Genomic DNA, 14,485 nt, shown 5'->3' with positions numbered 1-14,485 from the left:
ACTTCACCAGTTGTCACCCTTTACGACAAAAAAGATCAGTAGTAAAGGGGCAACTGGTGAGAGCAGCATGAATGATTTCGGAAGAAATTGAGTTCATGCAGGAAATGTCAAGTATTGTATGACATGTTTTTGAAGAGAGGGTATCCAGAGCACTTACTAGATGAATTAACCTTTGAGGTCCAGCGTAAAAGAGCTATCGGTGAATATAAATCCATTTTAACCTCAGGTTTAGATACCAGTGGCTTACAGATGGAAGAAAATCTAATTAGGGATAGTACACCTAAATTGACTTTTATTACAACTTTCAGTTTGGACGCCCCTATTATAAGAAAAATACTTTGGAAAAATTGGAATTTGCTGAGGTCGGATAAGAACTTGATATCCACTATAGAACCATTCCCGAGGATAACTTATAGAAGGGGACCCAATCTCAAGAACTTATGGGAGAATAACTCTAGCAATTCAGTGAGAACAGCAGGCATGTATAATTGTGAAAGTTGTCCCTATTGTAAATTTATTGGAGTAGGGGACACCTTTAACTTTAGGGGGAAGAATTTTAACATCAAGGGCAGATTTAATTACCTTACCAAGGGGGTGCTGTATCTGGCAAGTTGTAGGTCCTGTCATTGCTTTTATATAGGCAAGACGGACCGTAAATTAAAGGATAGAATATACAAACATGTATATAGCATTAGGAAAGTGAAGTTGGAAAATGCTTTAGCCAAACATATACATGAATATCCTGACCATAGTTTTTCATTTAAGGTTATAGACCAGGTACACCACAACCCTAGGGGGGTCCTATGAATCAATTTTATAGCTCAGTGAACTTATGTGCCAAATTAGACTGAATGCTTACAACCCGCCGTGCCTGAATGATAAGTCTTACCTAGCCTGTCTATTAAAACTAAAGAGTATTCAGAGATGAAAGTTTTACAGCACAGCAGTATTTTAGCCTCATAGGTATTTGTATTAGATGAATGAATAGAATATTTAAGTAATCCATTCAGTTGGTATACTAAGTTTAAAAAATGTTTTTTGGTGTATTTTCTTGTGTGGTACATAACACTTTTTCACCATTTCCTTCCCTCCTGTCAGTGTATGTTAGTTTTAGTTTGATTTTGAGTATTTTAATAGGGTAAGTATATCTTTTAAAATGTAATATAGAATCATGTGACATTTATGTACATAAGCTGTTTAATTAATTTTTAAAATTGTCTGAAGAAGTCTTGCTTATTAGAGCAAGACGAAAGCGCTAACTTAATTGATTTTACTATTTTTTATTGTCGAAGTTTTCGTATTAAAGGTGTTCCTTGTGGTTAAGAAGAGCCAGCAGTTTTATTTTCAAGGATATAGTCGAGTTTCTATTTTCATCAGTAGGTTGAAAGTTAATTTTATTTCCGGATGATCTAGAGAATTCTTTCCCGATGAAAGAATTTGTGTATATGGCCTTTCACCATTTTGAAACTTTGATGTCAAACATTAAGCATTTGACAACCTAAGCTTTTGAAATAATATAGACCCAGAATCTAGACTGTTTGGCAGATACAGTAAAATATATACCAGTAACTTGCTGTTAATTAGAGCTTTGAGTTAGCCTGTTTGGTACTCTATCAAAGTTCTATCTTAGTGCAAGGTCAGGGTACAGTGCAGATATTACCAAGATGTTTATCAGTGTTTCACTGTAATTTTGTATTCATAACAAATATATATAGCATTATCAAACCCCACACTATTACTGTAAAAACTGGATAACAGTTCTGCCTGTGGAAAGCAAAATTCCACATAAAGGATTATACAAAGGGCTGGAGGCAAGAATCAAGGTGGGAGGCTTGCTTTGTGATAAGTTATGTTTGAAAAGAGGAACCAGGCATAGGTGTCCCCTTTTTCCCTTTAGTTGCCTTACACTCAATGGCAAAGAAAATAAGGAACTCAGATTCAAGAGTATAACTGGTATTGTACTCAAGAAAAAAATAGCTTTATTTGCAGATATTATTTTATATTTGAATAATCTAGAAAATGATGTTTCAGCATCATGGAACATTTTGTGTCCATTTCAATTTTTTCAGGATATAAAATAAATGAAGATAAAACAAAGACTGTAGTAGTAGTAAACTATGTTCACATAGATGAATTGGTTCAGCAATACCTATATGCATGGGGACATAAGATGAAGTATTTAGGTGTTTGGTTTAAAAATGGATTCTATTATGGCAGCTAAGGATATGTGGAAAGAGACTAAACAAGATAATACAAAAACGGAGACATTGGAAGCTCCTGACTATGAATATGGGTAATACAAATGTTTCTAGTTCCTTTATTATTGTATGCTGGTCAGGCATATTATATCAACTAGATGTGAAGTTATGGACCATAACAAAGAACCGAGTGAATTTATTTGGGAGGGAAGAGGGTAAGAATTAACTGGGGTAAGTTGTTTTTTTTTCCTCTCTCCATAGAACAAGGTGGTTTAGGACTACTAGATTTGAAGTATACCTTAGAGCTACATATTTATGAAATTGGAAAGAAATTATGTTGAAGCATGGGGAAGGAGTTCAAAAAATGAGATGATAGGACAATTGAACAGACTAGTACATTTACAAAGTAGCAGAAAATATTTTAAGAACTAACCCAAGAGGGGAATGGAGAAAGATTTTACCAATGGAGATGATTGCAAGTACAGGCACAGAAAATATGCAAAAGGGAGCTGGAATTTATTGGATAAAAACAGCCAAGGAGCAAATTACTGGGAAGAAAAAGTCAGAGGCCCAGCAGATGTTTGGACTGTTGGCCAAAGGTTGGTATGTCCAGATAAGGATAACTGAGGATAGACAAAGAATAAGGGATAGAGGGGTGTTAATTGAAAAACCAGCTCTGGTTGTGTTTATAGCTGAGTCTAGAACAGAAGCTGTAGTAAAATGGGATAATTACTAGGCCATATAAAATAATGCATTATAACTTTACAAACCAATCAGGAGAGGGTAGAGAAGACTGGATAATGCGAGTGAAAGGTAAAAATACAAAAACAATTCAGAAGTTCCCTATGGAGTACTTTGTCATTTAATATTGGGGGGGTAACTTATTATTTTTTAAACACCTTTATTGAATTATCCCTTGTGACATAGGCAAATGTACATTTAGATAAAAGTAATCAAACTGTATTAACAGGTTCACATTTACAAACATTATACTTCACATACATTGGTGTATATCATATAACCTAAGCAACATTACAAAAAATGTTCAATTCCTGCCCTTTTTTAACAAGAAACATCTTTATTAAACCATCACTTACTACATAGGCAATCATACATTTATATAAATGAAAATAAACCACACCGACACAATCCTGTTTACAGTCATTTAACATCACAAACCATACTAACACACTCCCAGTTTCAAATATTATACATCACTTATAATCTACCCATTCATTGTCAGTCAAACATTACATAGCGCATTTACTTCCTGCCTTTTTTTAAACCTCATTCCTCCCCTGTATGCATTGTTCCCACAATTCCCATTTTTCCTATGCAGTTTGCTCCCACCTTTTTCTAAATATCTCAATTCCAGTTGTTTTATCTCTGTAAAGAAATTATTCTTTTGAACTGGAATATAGATATTGAATTGCTTAGACACAGTAAGCCCCTACTTAGTTTAATCATGGTAACCACCCAAAAAGCAATTACTAGAAAGTGGAAATCAAAAACAGAACCAAATGTAGCAGAATTACTGAATGGTTGTATAGGAGATACAGTAATTGGAGGTGGGATCTTAAAAAAATCAAACTACATAGAAATAGAATCTGTGTGAACAAAACATTCAGAATAATGATCAGGAGAAGGAGGAATTATATTTCAGGGAAGGTAAGACTTAAGCAGACTATGTAAGGTTAAATTGGATGTTAATTGATTAGACAGAGATTATAATATAAATACATGAAAAAAATCTTTAATGTTTTTTCTCTTTTATAATCAAATGAGAATTCAATTCACTATGTTTATGTGATGTTAAGAAAGACGTTTAAAAAGAAATTCTACCTAAAGGCTGCCAGGCATGTTTTTTGTCTTAGTTGGGGAAGCTATAATGTCATCTTCCTTGCTATGTCACACCACTCCCCCCAAAAACCTTTTATCTATTTATCTTTTTGTTGATTAGGTTAGTCCCACTAGGTTAGTGACTTCTCTTAAGTAGAAACCTGAATTGGTATTTATACTAGGGGAAATTTGGCCAGGATATTGGGAACTTCCCTACTCTTTTCAGTAGGTACAGTGGGATCTTTTACTTCTACCAGAGCTACCAACAAACTCAAAGAAATGGCACCTCAGTTTAACATCTCATCCAAAGGATGATGCACTCAGGAGTGCAGCACCTCCCCTTATGTTGATCCAAAGGATGATGCACTCAGGAGTGCAGCACCTCCCCTTATGTTATGTTGTTCCAAAGGATGATGCACTCAGGAGTGCAGCACCTCCCCTTATGTTGATCCAAAGAATGATGCACTCAGGAGTGCAGCACCTCCCTTTATGCTGATCCAAAGGATGATGCTCTCAGGAGTGCAGCACCTCCCCTTATGTTGATCCAAAGGATGATGCTCTCAGGAGTGCAGCACCTCCCCTTATGTTGCACCACAGTGTCAAGAGCCCATCTATCTTTTGTGGGAATGCCAACAGCCTTCTGCACAAAAGGCAAGTATGCTGTCTGTTGATCCACTGACATTGCTTAACTGCTTAAATGATTATATATACACATCTGACAGCCTAAAATACATACATATAGGTACATTAATAAAAATAAACAAGCCATATTACCATTTTCATGCATTCTACATGTGTTTTCTTTAATAGGTGGGTCTTTCCTCTAGTTGCTACTATTAGGGCGTCATCCATAATACTACCAAATAGGAGCAAGTCAAGTACAAGGGAGATGCTGCTTTAATGTGTGACATGCCCTCAACAATTAAGGGCAAAGTTAGATACAACAGCATTCAGAGGCATCTGCAATTTATCCCTGTTTCCCTCTTTACTGCTTAAAATATTTTTTGTAATTGTAGTAGCTGCTGTTTTTTGTAGCCTATTTTACAGAGTTTAAGCATTTTGAAGGCTGCCACAGCTAAGCCTACATGTACAGAGGGTATGCATTGCTTACTGATGTTTTTATTGCTTTAGTCTCCCCTTGTGTGGGCTACTTTCATGTTTATTTATTTATTTTTATTTATTTTACATTTGTTTACTGGGAGAGTCCGACTGGGCATAAAACCCTTTTTCAGTGGAGGCCCGGGGAGAAAAGCTCCATTGCTAGTAAACTATTTTGTTAGTAGAAAGAAAATTGTATAATACAATATTGTTGTCTTTCAGCTTTTCCCGGTTAGGGGTCGCCACAGTGGAACTCTGGTCCGCTAATGATTGGCAGTAGATTTTTACGAACGCCGAGGTGCCAGCTCGACGTTCAACCTTCAACAAAGGCATGCCCATTTACGCATGTCTTTCGAATGCCCACCCAACCACGGGGAGGACATGCAGACTCCACACAGAAGGCACTCCCTGCACTCCAGCCGAGAATCGAATGGGAGAACCTCTTGCTGTGAGGCAACAATGCTATACAATAAAGAAAAAAATAGTGACAGACATTCATAACGGTAAAAAGACTAGAACAGAATAAATTGGTCAAGTGGGAGACCAGACCAATAATGTTGTATAACAATGCTTCTAGAAGACAGTTCTTACAGTAGTAGCAATTATGATACTTAGTCTTATATACAGGTAGCATAGCAAACTGAAGACTTAAAATCTGGTAGATATTAACAGTGGTAAACCTTAAGAGAAGACAACTGTCTTCTAAGAGTCTTGGGGACAAAAGACTGGCAAATAGAGCAATTTTTATAACTGTGATCAGCTCCTAGGCAAAAAGACATTTAGTATGACTATCCCTATAAGGTATTTGCCTCCTACAATCAAATTTCCCTTCTTAGTTGACATGAAAAATGTTTAATTTTAGTCAAAAAAGGCCCCAACAAGGATATTTATCTGCTCTAGGGGAAATGGATCTGGCAAGGACTGTATGCCTAAGAAAGTGACAGAGAAATGCAGGTTCAGTGTTTGGGCTGGTGGTGAGAAAGTTCTGAGGTACTTTGCTTCCATACGTTCTTTATATACCACATAGCCTTGGCATGCTTTGATCACACATCGGACATAGCATCCTTGAGCACCCAGTGCATTGTTATTGCAATAGTGCTGCTCTCATTCTGCAGAGTTAGCCTTACCACTAGTTTATAGTGGTGTGCCTTCATTTTTTGGTTTCTGTCTTTAACAGCCACAGCTAAACTTTGCCTCATTGAATTTGTTTACCTTTTTTGGGCTGGGTGTGCAGAATTATTGTGTTTGAGTAGACCCAGACAGTCTCCCACTACAACAACTAAAAGGTTTTTATTAAATTTTTATTTTGGAAAGTAGAGCTGTTTTCACTGGTCTTTTGTGTGGTTTCAGAATGATACACCACCACTTTGACAGAGCATAAAATCTAACTTTGTCCCTTGGCTTACTAACCAGAATAGAGATCTTATGGAAAACAGAGACAAGGCATGGAAACACTGGCAAAAACTTAAAATGCCATAAAACCTGCAGTGATTCATAACCTTGCCAAATAAAACAAATCAAACTTGATAATAAACTATTATACTCTGATTTACAAAACAACCATAGAAATAACCCCAAAAAATCTGGTTATCCATCCAATTTTACACCCAGAAAGTAATGTCCCTAATGCTTATACTGATAACTCTTCCTTAGAAATAACCACCAAGTTTAACTCGTACTTCGTTGACAACATAGAATCATTTCCTGACTTATGTCTATCCCCCATCCATTAATACCCCAACCCTAACACTAAAACCAGTTGCTACCACCTTCATTAAAAAATTATCCAACTGTAAACCCTGATCATCCCCTGTCAATAACCTTCCTGCAGAATATCTCAAAACTGGAGCCAATGCCATCACATTAGGTTAGTTTGCTTTTTATTTCTTGTGTTTTGTATTACTTTGTTGCCTTTTTCTATTTTTGTATACTGTAATTTGTTTTCTTTACACTGTGTTTTACTTGCATTCTGCTTTTAACTGTATATTAAAACTTGAAAAGAGACCACAGTTCTGTCTCTTGTGAGTCAGACAGAAATTAGAACAGGTCAGTTAAGGAGTCACACAAGTCAGAACAGGTCAGTTAAGGTCAATCATCTGTGAACTGAGGGGGTGGAGCTAGGAACTAAACCTTCTAGTTAAGGGGTAAAATTAAACATTTCCATTTCAGAGCTTTCCTGAAAAGGCTCACACAGACTCTGTGACAGTTTGCTGTGAGAGAAAGGTTAGTTTGCTTTTTATGTATTGTATTTTGTATTATTTTATTGCCTTTTTATATTTTATATACTGTTGTTTGTTTTCTTTACACTGTGTTTTACTTGTATTCTGCTTTAAACTGCATATTAAAACTTGAAAAGAGACCACAGCTCTATCTCTTGTAAGACAGAAATTTTCCCATCCTCTTGCCCTGTTATTGTTGTGTTCTTAAACACCACTGGTTAATTTGACTATATATCTTGTTTCCTCACTACTTTTACTGGCTGGTGTGAGTAAGCACAAAATTATCATTTTGTGAAATCACTCCCCTTCAACTATTTAAATTTATTGGCCATCCTACTGTATTCCATAGTACCAGAATACAAAAGTGCCCACCCCTTTTCAATCTATCTTGCTCTTTTAAAAATAGTGGCTCTCCACTAAAACGTAACTTTTTAGACAAGTTACCCACTTTCATATCTAACTGCTTACTGCACACTCCAGTGTTTAGGATAAACCATTTTTTTAATCTTACCTTTAAGCATCTATTGCAAGACCACCAGTTATTGGAGAGGCCACAGTCTGCCTCCCGGTGGTCATCTTGGGATTTGTGCTTCTGTTTTCTCCTGGTGAGAGAAGGAGTGCAGTGACATTATTTCCTGGAGACTGCTGATCACCAGAAAGCCTAATAACTGCTTTATATGTGACAGCTTGGAATCTGTGCTTATATTCTGATCCTGGTGAGAGTAGGAGCAGAGTGCATTGATTCCTAACTCTTTCTGGTTGGAGATTTAGTGTCTGTGCTTAACGTACCCGATTTGTCTGGTTGCTGTTTGAGGCATCTACCAGAAAAAGGCTACAAGCTTACAGACACTTGCATCATCCGGGATAAGACTGTGGATCACCAAACAGGCTGTGGCCTACTTCTCTTCTTGGGATTGGTGCTAACATTTTGCTTCTGGAGAGAGAAGAGACAAAGGAGTATTGTATCCCAACAGAGTGAAGCTGTGTTGAGACCAGCATTAGTAGTAGCTATTCATGTGACTCCCCTCTTTTCATCATTTTGGATAAGCTAATTCTTTGATTTCTTTCTAACTTCAGAATATCTGCCTAAATGCATCATCCTTAAATTTTCAGGGTCTAACTATTAGTTTCCACTCAGGTGTTTGGCAGTGCTCTGTACAGACTCAGACACCTTGAGTGACATTTTTCCTATAAAAACACAATTGAAATTTCTCCAATATCTAGTTGCACACAGGACAACTATATTGACTAATATTCTCACTCCAACAGTCTAATCAATAAAAAAGGATCTGTTGCCATGGATATGAACTTTCCTGCTGTCTCCATTACTGGCTTCGTGGATATGGGCATTCTGAGGCAATGTAGAAATTGCCTCATGTTTACTGACAACAAACTGATACGGTATGTGAGAGATGTATTTACATTTACGTCACTGGAGGCAAAGCTCTCTCATAAAACTACTCCTAATGTCAATACCGGTTGTCAGTAGTATACAAACTGCACCCATCACGCACAATTCAAAGCAGACATGTAGACCCACATGTACTGAGACACTTAGATGTAACCTTCCTAAACCACAAAGTCCTCCTAGACAAAGTACACATAGGAAACACCCTCAGCAGCCCCAAACGCACTCTTTCAAAACAACACCCACATGAACACACAGAGCTATATCTCATGGAGCCTCTACCTCTAAGCCCATAAGGTAAGTCACCACACAATCCAACATTCTAGTCATTGGCGACTCCATTGTGAGACACTTTGATGTCCCTCTCACCAGGCTGAGTAAGGAGAAAGTTATGGTCAGTTGCTTATCAGGGGCTAGGATCCACCACATTACACATGCACTCAGGTCATTGGATCACAATTACCAATATGACTCAGTCACAGTCCATGTGGGAGTAAATGACCTGAGACGTACCTATCTAGACTATATGAAGAGAGACATCATAGAGATTTCGGAAAATGTATCTCTGGCTGGTATGAGCCTAGCATTGAGCAGCATTTTACTTTCTCCAAGGATGATGCCACAGTACGAACAAAAGAAGATTGACTTTAATAATTGGTTTATTTTCTGGTATCATTCTAAGGGGGTGCAATATTTGTCAGCATGGAAGGAGAGATGGTCAACAGACCACGCTGCTTTGCTATGGATGGTCTGCACCTGTCCCCTTTAGGCTTTCAAATATTAGCTAAAATATTGTCTTCCCCCATAGTGCCTTTTTTAGGCAATGCCAACCTGAAAGTACTTACGACATAGCAAATCAAAACCAAGAAAATCTAAAGATATTGCTGCTCAATGCTAGGAGCCTAAACAAAAAACTCCACTCCCTGGAAGCTCTCTTTACCCTCGAGAATGCTGATGTCTGTGCGGTCTCAGAGAAGTGGTTGAAAGCCATGGTCAGCACACCAACAGTGCAGGGTTATAATGCCTTCCACACAGGACAGGATGTATGAACATTTTAATGATATTAAGATTAAGAAAGAGACCAGTGCACTATATAAACATTCTTTTAATTGTTCTTCCTTTAGTGGTTTTAAATTTGGGATTATAGATGTGGTTAAAATGAATCCTAGAGGGGGAGATGTGAAAAATGTATTATTAAATAGGGAATTGAAGTGGCAGCTTAGGTTAAAGTCTAACGTTTTTCCCCGGTTTAAATTAATATATTACTATTAAGCCGGTTTTAATGGCTAAAGCTACACACATTTAAACATGTAAATATTTCACCTTCTCTTCTTTATTATTTAATTTTTTAGCAACACAAGTGTTTTGAAGGGATATTTTAACAGTTTTAGGTTTTGCCTATTGATTATGTATATGCTTGTATATTTACTTTTTCTAAACAGTTTATTGTGTCTTTAAATTTTAATTGGATTTAATCGAAAGGCATTTAAATAGAATGAAATGTAACATGGGGGCATCTGATGAAGTCTTGTACAGAAGACGAAAGCGCTTATTCTGCCTGTTAATAAAATACTTTGCTACCAACTGTGGGATTGGACCTTTGCTTTTTCGTTGTGGCTGAGTTTTCTACAATTACATTCTTCATTTTGAGAGTAGCTAGGATGGTCAGTTTAGAACAATATTTTATTAATGAGTGTGACAATTTAAGGGATATGTTTCTTAAACGAGGGTATCCATCTATTTTAGTTGATAAATTAGTTAATGAAGTACAAAGTAAGAGATCTACTGGGTTCTTTAAACCAATTTTAAATTATGAAGGCTGGCTGGAAATCCTTGGAAGGTTTGGTGACCATAGAGTTCAAGAAAGTAATTTATCGACAGCTGACTACTCTGAGTTTCATTACTCCTTTTAGTATTGATGCTATTTACTTTAAGCAAATTTTACATAAAAATTGGAATCTATTGTTGGATGATATTAATTTAAAACAGAAGTTAGGTGATCGTCCTAGGGTTGTTTTTAAGAAAGGTACCAATTTAAAATTTTTTTTCATTCTAAAAATTCATTTGATTCTAAGAAATTTCCTTTAACTAGATGCCCTGGAATGTATTAGTGCAAAGCTTGTTCTTATTGTAAATATGCTGATACTGGCAATAATTTCACAGTCCGTAATACCAATTATGAGATCAAGGGTAGGCTCAACTGTAACTCTAAAGGTGTTGTTTAGCTGGCTAAGTGCTTGTTCTGCGAAAGTTTTTATATAGGTAAAAATAGAATGCAGATTTAGAGAACGACTATATAAGCATATTTATAGTATTAATAAATTGCATGTTCATAATCCTCTAACCAGACATATTATGACCTTCCCAGAACATCATTTTAAATTCAAAGTAATTAAGGAAGTTTTGTCTGATGAAAGAGGGGGTCCTTGGACTCTTACATTGGAACCCTTTGAACTTAAGTGGTAAGTTCGATTAAATGCGTATAGCATTCCTGGGTTGAATGATACATGCTCAGTACAGTGCTTATTAAAACTGAAGGCACTGGATATATAATATTTTTGGTTTTAAGTGTTTATACGGGATGGTTTTACGGTTGTATTTCAATTCAATGTGTTTTCTGTTCTATCATACTATATGGTAGTCAGGTACTTTTTATGAATGGCTGTTTATTTAGTTGTAGTTCCATCTTTGAACCACAAGATGGTGTTGTTTCTAAAGATTTGTTTCAGTTGTGTAATTTCCTTTTGGGTCACATGATTTAATGGAGGGCTATTTAAACTGTGTTCTTAGCTTTGCTCTTGTTGTCTGAAGAAGTTAATTTTAATAAATACAGACCCAAGCCCTTACAATGTTTAAATTTTAGTGTCTGATTCTTGATTTACCCTTCCACGACTTCCTAGTACTTGTATTTACTTCTCAGAAGTCAAGGCCAATGTCAGTGGTCTCTGGCTAACTAATTTTGCAGATGATTGCAAATTAGGAGCTGTCATCATTGAATCTCACACTGATGCAAATGTTCTCCAGGAGGGGCTGACACAGACAAACAACTGGTGTCAGAGTCATGGACTAAAACTAAATGCCAAGAAATGCATAATAGTATCCTTTAGGAAGTCATCCATCATATTGACAACACACCCCTTAGAGTTGACCCAGTAGTCAGGGACTTAGGAACACACACAGATAGTAATCTAACCTTTGATCAGTGGTGAGGAAATCATTCTATGTTGCACAACTTATAAACAAAGGTGTGGCATCTAAGTCCAAGGAAGTCATTGTTCCACTGTATTCGGCATTCATCAGACCTATCATTGAGTACAATGCCCCCTTTGGTATGTACCTAACCAGGCATATCCAACAACTGGTACGGCCACAGAGGTTCCTCACTAAAAGAATTTAGGGCATAAGTAATATGTCCTATGCAGACTGTCTCAAGGCCCTATCCATTTATTCTGTCTCCTACAGGGTTTTGAGGGGAGATTTATGCCTGGCATACAGGGCATTATCAGACTCCACTCTGATCAACCTCCTGCATATCCACAAAACAAACAGTACCAGAATTACCCATTCTAAAGACTTAAACCTTGCCTGTGATATAAATAGGACCTGCTGGAGAGATAGGTATGTATCCGAGAGACTACCCCCTGTCTATGGAACAGACTCCCCATCTATGTGAAGCAGAGTTCCTCCCTAATCCAATTCAAGTGCAACTTGGACAATTGGATGGGAAACCAGAAATTCATCCCTGATTTGGCACCTATGTCTCTGATGCAAACAGGTAACCTGTAAATGGTTAATCTCCCAGGCCCATGCTTACACTTATCAAGGGTATCAGTACTCGTCAGAGATTTGGAATGCATGACTAGGCATAAAAAGGTCCTTGTGGTCATTAGCCTAATAATCAACTATGAACCTATATCCAGTCTCCATCCTTAGAAGCAGGTCAATACATATTCTTACAATCTGGAAAAAGTACCACATCATCACATTCCATAAAGGTGGTACTTCTACCAAGACATCTAATTAAGGATCCATTGCCATATTATTGCCCCCCTCAGAAATACTGAAAATGTGTCCATTAACAACTACTCCAACATCTCTTAAGGGAACAATTACTAACCAATACTCAACAAAGTTTTAGACCTGCCCATAGCACAACTGCCCTCTTAACTTTTACAGATTTAACATAAATAAAGTCAAGGATGGAGGTAAACTTGTATCTTCCTTATTCCTAGACTTATCAAAAGCTTTTGACATTGTGTCTCCTAAACAGCTCCTACTTCACGTCCACAATGGGTATCTCACAACATACTCTACAGTGGTATAATAATTACTTGTCAGAGTGATACCCTTTTCTCTTATCTACCCATCAATACAGGTGTCCCACAAGGCTCTATCCTTGGTCATCTTCTATTAAAGATCTTCATATTTCTGTACAGCTAGCATCCCTTGTACAATATGTAGACTATTCCACCTTTATCTCCCTCTCAGACAATCTAGAAAACTTGGAAAATATTTCAACTTAACTTTAACTCTAGTGAAAACTAGCTTTATAACCACCAATGCCTTAATCCAAAGAAAACCAAACTCCTTTTATTTTCCCCCAATCACTTACCAATGAGAAACATAACTTTAAAATCACATCCCTAAACAATGTACCACTTGAAGTAGTGCCCCCATGAAACTGCTGGGGGTTACAATAGATGATAACTTCCAATAGGATCTCCACATACAGAGCAATTAAAAAAATGAAACACTCAAAATGCTAGGAATGCTATATAGAGCCATAAATTCCTTACTGCATCCACTAGACTCATTCTTGCCACTACATAAGTACTCTCATCTCTATTATATGGTTCTTCCATCCTGACTAAACTTCAGGCCACCCTAAAATCTAAACTAGAACAGTGTTACAACAAGGTAGGTAGATTTGTAGCTAATACAAGTGACAGAACACATCACCGTTATGCTCTAACAACTCTGAATTCTCTAGAATTATCTTGCCAAATTATTCCCAACTTATCTCATCCAGAGCCGTATCCAGCACTAGGTGACCTAGACAGTTGCCTATGGCCTGCTGGAGGGCTGCCACAGCATTTAATTAAACAGTTAAGTTTTAAATTAAAAAACAAAAATGTTTGCATTTCTTTTTAAGGACATACTCTGCTTCTGTGGTCTATGCATGCGTCTTCAGTATGATGCACTCACATCTTCCTTTCTCAAATGTGTACTTCTCCATGAACATTGGAACTTCAGCACAGCAATGGGATTTAAAAGTTGGAACTCAAAAGCATGTATATATCCAGGAACTTCTAAGAGTGCTACCAGAGACTGGGAGACTTTGAACATTACTGTGCTCTGCAGGTAGTCATAAACCAGGAGAGAGTGTGTGTGTGTGCATACATACATATTTATTTATTTATTTGCATATATGTATGTAATGCCCTAGTTAGGGATGGCAGGTTAGTTAACTTGCTCAGGCTCAAATCCTGTACCTTGGCAACAGGAGTCAAGAGCCTTAATTCTCTATACAACTACCAGACTCCTTGCTTAATCATCAGAGTTGACTGACGTGCTGAAATGGGTAATTTGTCTTTTATTGGTTCATACATTTTATTTCACTGCTTAATGGAAAAAAAATCTTAAAATCTAAAGGGGTGCATTTTCACGGAATGAAAGTTTCAAGGGAAAAGACATTTACTGTTGCTCATGCTAAGTCTCTTTTC

Source organism: Protopterus annectens, chromosome 12.part0 (genome assembly GCF_019279795.1).
Source record: "Protopterus annectens isolate FY-2018-M chromosome 12.part0, PAN1.0, whole genome shotgun sequence".
Taxonomy (NCBI): Eukaryota; Metazoa; Chordata; order Ceratodontiformes; family Protopteridae; genus Protopterus; species Protopterus annectens.
Note: the sequence above shows the minus strand (reverse complement) of the source record.